Source organism: Lipotes vexillifer, unplaced genomic scaffold (genome assembly GCF_000442215.2).
Source record: "Lipotes vexillifer unplaced genomic scaffold, Lipotes_vexillifer_v1.1 scaffold1008, whole genome shotgun sequence".
NCBI lineage: Eukaryota > Metazoa > Chordata > Mammalia > Artiodactyla > Lipotidae > Lipotes > Lipotes vexillifer.
The window spans coordinates 891,090-897,480 of record NW_006772616.1 but is presented as its reverse complement, the minus strand read 5'-3'; positions in this window follow the sequence as shown (position 1 = coordinate 897,480).

The following is a 6,391-nucleotide window of genomic DNA, read 5'->3' as shown; positions in this document are numbered from 1 at the left end:
AGGGAAAGAAAATGTCTCACAGACCAAATCGATATCCCTATGGCTCACAATTCAAAAGGGAGAGACCTACTTTCTCTCTTCCAGCAATCACTCGTCAAGCCACATGGAAGGATTTGTATTGGTGTTTTCCAGGATTCACATGCCTACCCCTGGGTGAATCACTAAGTTAAGGAGGAAGTGGTTCTATGACTGGCCCAGACTTGAATGTGTGCTCACCTCTAAGGCAGAGGTAGAACAGACCACACTAGTGACTACCCTTCTAGTTTTACATGGATTGGAAAAGGATATTAAGGAAAAAAAATGTCTGCTGCATTTTAGTTCATACTATACGTTTCCTGATTATAAATCTAATACATATACTGGATAATACAGAAAAATAATAAGGAAAAAAACCTGTAATGCTATCACACAGAGAGATTGCAGAAGAAAATTTTTGTGTATATCTTCCCAGTTTTTCTATCGGTCGAAAATGAAAAAAGAGACCTGCTTTTAAAGTTAAAATATATTAAACCATTTCCTCGCATTCTAAAATATTCTTTTACAACTTAACTGCAATGACTGGTTCAAAGAGCAGTCTTGGGAGATGTTCTAATGCTCACAAACCTCCCTCTTTCTTAAAAGCAATTTCAATCTTCTTGGATATGAAGTTACTATTTTCTCTGCAGTATTCCTTAGTGCTCAGGTAAGGCTAGAGGGCAGAACCTGAGCCTCCTGTAGAAAGCATCTACTTCCTATGCACAAAAATAAATCCACATTAAATACTGAATCTAGAGAAAGACTGGAGTCCTATCAGCATGCTCCTGCGCTTGCAGAAATTTGAAATACAGCCTGTCTGAGTCCTGTGTTATGCTGAGCAGGCTGTGAGGCCAGAACTGCAAGTGTCCACGAATGCTGGAAGTGATGACCATGTTGCTGACCCAACTTGCTATTTCTGTTCTTCTTTCTACTTGTTAATAATGGAATAGTAAAAATTGACAGCAGACATCCTTGAATTTGCACGAGCCAGTCATGCAGCCTGGTGCTAAGACCTTCAGTGAAAATCATGATAACTGAGCTATGGAAATGGATGTGCTGTGTATGTTGTGTTGTTAGATGGGACTCAGCTAGTGGTATGCTGATAAATGTTTAAAAACTAGTTCTTCAAATAAAACAGCCATTATCTTCAGTGTTTGCCATTTCTATGGTGTAAATACTGCCACAATGGTCAGTCTTAAACTGCCAACCTGACAGCACTGAATATGTTAGAAGGCTAAGAAGAAAACGGCACCATTGGTTTTCAGGAGCTGGTATAAGCTGGCTTCAGCACAACACTGATCCAGTCATTCCTTCTACCAGATCTTTAGTGAGCTCTTATTCTGTGCCAGATATTGTGCTAGGCTCTGGGGCCTAGCAGAACACAGATGTTGTTTCTACTCTCTTGGATTTGTAATTTAGTCGGAAAGATGGATATGAATCAAATATTCACAGAAATGAAAGTTAAACTAAAGCAATGGAGAGCTATGAAAGCAGGTAATAGGAGGTGGTTACCTTGTCTTAAGGTCAATAAAGAGCTCTCTAAGTGCTATTTGCCTGTGGTCCAATGTAGACTACTGGTTTCAAGCCAGAGGAAAAGCAGCTTCTGATATCTGAGTACTGCCGCTTTTCTCTTGGGGCACTATTAAATCCCTGTGTTTGAAATACCTAGGATGGATTCTCATTTTCTGACAAGGCTCTCAATGATATACTGAGGAAGTGAATGCACTGAAATTTGTTAGTTTGGGGTTTTCCCTGTGCAGACAAAATCCTAACAAAAGGATCTGAAGCCAAGTAGAGGAGTGGAGAAGTAAGACAAGAAGAGAAGGAAGTGAATAAAGAAGGGTGCATTATCCACTGCTGTGTTCATAGCAGCACAATTCACAATAACCAAGACATGGAAACAACCTAAATGTCCACTGATGGATGAATGGATAAAGAAAATGTGGTCTATATACACAATAGAATACTACATAAAAAGAATGAAATAATGCCATTTGCAGCAACGTGAATGGACCTGAATGGATAGAGATTATCATACTAAGTGAAGTAAATCAGACAAAGAAAGACACATCTTTCCCCATGTGATATCACTTATATGTGCAATTTAAAATATGACACAACTGTACTTACCTATGAAACAGAAACAGACTCACAGACATAGAGAACAGACTTGTGGTTGCCAAGGGGGAGGATGGTGGAGGAGCAATGGATTGGGAGTTTGGGATTAGCAGATGCAAACTATTATACATAGAATGGATAAACAATAAGGTCCTACTGTACAGCACAGAGAACTATATTCCATATCCTGTGATTAAACCATGATGGAAAAGAATATGAAAAAGAATGTATATGTATGTGTAACTGGATCACTTTACTGTACAGCAGAAACGAATACAAACTGTAAATCAACTATACTTCAGTAAAATAAAATTTTTAAAAAAAGGAGGGTTAATTATCAAGCAAATTACCACTGCAAGCAGCTGGCACTTAATTCTGCCTGGGACTCTGGGAGACAGGGTTGAAAACGTACCTCAGATTTAATTTATGCAATGGGAGACGGTGTTGGGGTATGCATCCACCAACTCCCAAAAGCCATCTGTTAAAGGCTGCTTCTGAGGGGTGTAATTCCCAGAATTTCTGGCCTGCTGTGCATATGGAAAGTGTGAGCTCTTGCAGCCAAGAAAGACCACAGGCAAGGACACTCAGGCATGGGCATTTGGAAGTCAGGCTCATGGGCCCAGAAACGGTCAGTGTCAAAGGGACACGTGCAGGGCACAGACGATGTCTGCTACAGGTAAGTAAAAATTAAATGGTATGTGTGCAGAGGCATGAACAGTAAGTGAATACCGCTGTAGAAAATGTGTTTGAGGTTGTTTAGAGTTGGTTCAAAGACCACCACTAGAGATGCATAAGCAGCTCATCATTATATGCTGGGGATCAGCAGCTAAATATGTTTGAATACCACTGTAATAATGTGTCCCAAGCCAACACGAGTTTATGTCGCTACCCTCAAACAGCCCTTGAGATTTCCAATCTGTGACCTTTGAAAATGTTCAGTTGGGTTGCACGATATGTGTTGGTTTAATATCATTCTTCAATTTCATCTCTGACACTTCCCTCTTTCCCACGAAAGCCCTATATGCCGTCATCACCAAATTACCTTCACTTCCTCCGTTTCCTGCCTTTGAATTTTCACAAACCATTCTACCTGTCTAGTGAACCCCCTACTCATTCTTCCAAACCCAACTCAAGCAGCAGCTCCTCTGTACAGCTTTCCCTGACCCTCAGGATCAGCTAGGCTTGGGTTTACTACTCTACGTTTTCAGCATCGCAGCAGGTGGTTAAAAGCGAGAGAACTCGAAAACAGAAACTGTTCCCTTTTTATTCAGATAAAACCGACACAACATTAAACTACCCATCAGTGGCATTCAGTACATTTACAATGCTTTGCAATTGTAAATATCATCATCTCTATCTAGTTACAAAATATTTTCAACCCCCAAAAGGTACCCTGTATCAGTTAAGCAGTCACTCCCTTCAGCGGCTGCACTAAACTGCTTTCTATGCGTTTATCTATCCTAGATACTTCATAGAAGTAAAATTCTATCAATATTGTCACCGGTAAAGCTCATTAACAATTTTCAGGGAATAAAAACAGACTCTGGGTAATAAGGTAAAGTCTAACCTTTTTCTTCTTTTCCTTCGTGCTCCGTCTAGTTTCATTTGCTCACAGGGTGCCCCGTGCAAGAGGTATTGCCCCCAGCCCTTCAGACCACAGTTCCTAGGGCAAAATGGCTGCGCCCAACACCTCACCTCAGAGGGCTGTGTACAGACGGGCCACGTGCAGGAGCTCTGCGCACGACACTACAACTCAAGATGGCAGCGGGAGCCCGAGGGCAGATGCGCTGCGCCCGCCACTCGAATCTGACGCACCGTGAGCAGCACAGCTGCACCTCCGCCAGACTCGCGAGAACTCCGCCAGACTCACGAGAACTCCGCTTGACTCGCGAGAACCCCGCCCCTACCCTCACCCCACTTATCCCCTAAGGCAGCCCCGCCCACAGCCCTTGCAGGACAAAGTGTGCACTAGAGTGTGAGCTCACACCTCTCCATTCTTCGATGAAAGAATAAAGCTTTCCTTTGCTTCTGAACCGAAGGAACTTCATCTCGGTCTTGTTCTCTTGGCTCAAACGACACTGGGCAGGGGCAGGAGGACCCTTGTCAGGACTTCATTCCTTTTATGGCTGAAGACTATTCCATTGTATGGATATACTACATTTGTTTTTGCATTCATCAGTTGATGGAAATGTGGGTGGTTCCCACCTTCTGGCTGTTGTGACTAGTGCTGCCATGAACCTTCATGTACAAGTATTTGGTTTTTTGGAATACCTATTTTCAGCACTTTTGGGGATACACCTGGGAGTGGGATTGCTGGGCCATATGGTCATTCTGTGTGTAACTTATTGAGAAAGTGTCAAATGTTTTCCACAGTGGCTGCCTCATGTTACATATTTACCAGCAATGTAAGCATATTCCAATTTCTGGAACTGCCCAGTTTTGAATCTATGCTCTGCTACTTACTAACTATGAGCCCTTGGGCAAGAGACTCCCTGCGCCCAATTTCCATCATAAATAAAGGAGAATGGAGTACTACCTACCTCATACGATTGTTTTGAGGATTAAATGTGTCACTAGGTGTAAAACACTTAAATAGTGCCTGGCCCAGGGGAAGGACTAAGTGTCAGTTATTTTAGTTATTTATTGCTGTTATTGCACTTAAACATTTCAACATATAAATGCAAAGCCTGTCTAGTTTTTCAGATTTTTATCTCCATTTCTTGGTACAGTACCTGGCAAACAGAATATAGTCAATAAACGTTTGGAGAGTGAAATAGATGATAAAAGCTGAGGAACTTCTCAAAAATAGTGAATAAAAATATAAGCCATATTAAATATTAGAATATATAGCAACAAGTATTATGGTACTCACGTAATAATAGACACACAGCTGAATGTAATAAGTAGTCCATAGTAAACCCTACTATCTATAAGTTCTTTTTGTTTGTTTATTTTAAAATTTATTTTTGGCTGCATTGGGTCTTCATTGCTGCACGCTGGCTTTCTCTATTTGTGGCGAGTGGGGGCTACTCTTCATTGCGGTGCATGGGCTTCTCATTGCCGTGGCTTCTCTTATTGCAGAGCACGGGCTCTAGGTGCGCAGGCTTCAGTAGTCGTGGCTCAAGGGCTCTAGAGCGCAGGCTCAGTAGCTGTGGCACACGGGCTTAGTTGCTCCATGACATGTGGGATCTTCCGGGACCAGGGCTGGAACCCGTGTTCCCTGCATTGGCAGGCGGATTCTTAACCACTGCGCCACCAGGGAAGCCCTGTCTACAAGTTCTTTAAACGTGATGACCATATAATAAATAGAGAACAGATTATCCAAAAGGTGTTGTATAATCATCTATAGAAAAAGGGATGAAGAAGGTTATATTTGACACCTAATACCAAAGTAAATCCAAATGAATATAAATGTTTATATAAAAATTAAATTTAAAAATTATTTTTGTATTTTTGCCTGTAGAAATAAAAGCATGGAATAAATAAAAAATATCAATAAATTTGACTATTATAACAGAAAAAGGCTCTGTAATTCAAAATGAATAAAATGAAAAGGTGAACAAACTGAGAAAAAATACTTGCCACAGATATTACAGTGTTTATATCCTGAATATATGAAGAACTGTTGCAGGTCAATAAGTAAAACAGAATGGTAGTAATTAAGAAAGAGAAAAAAAATAGGTGTGCAATAATTTCCAAGAAGAAAAATCAATGGCCAAAACAAACAAAAACCCATGAAAATGAAAAAGACTGAATTTTACTAGGAAATAAAGGGAAATTTTAAAATGAAGACACCACTGTTACCTATCTAATTAATAGATTTCAGAAACTGGTAAGCCTCAATGAATCATGTGGGCACACTGCAATGGGGACTTTCAAACACAGCTGATGGCTGTGCAGATTGTTGCAAATTTTCTGGAAATTCTAGAATTTCTCTTAATGGAATCATATAGTATATTCTCTTTTATATCTGGCTTCTTTCATTTTATAATGTTTAATGTTTTTGAGATTTATCCATGTTATGGTATACAACAGTACTCCTTTCTTTTTACCTGCCAAGTAAACTTCCATTGTATGAACGTGCCACAAATTGTTTATTCATCGATTTGTTGATAGACATTTGGATTGTTTCCAGTTTGGGGCTATTAGAAATAAGGCTGTTATGAATATTCTTAAATATATCTTTTTTTTTTTTTTTTTCGGTACGCGGGCCTCTCACTGTTGTGGCCTCTCCCGTTGCGGAGCACAGGCTCCGGAC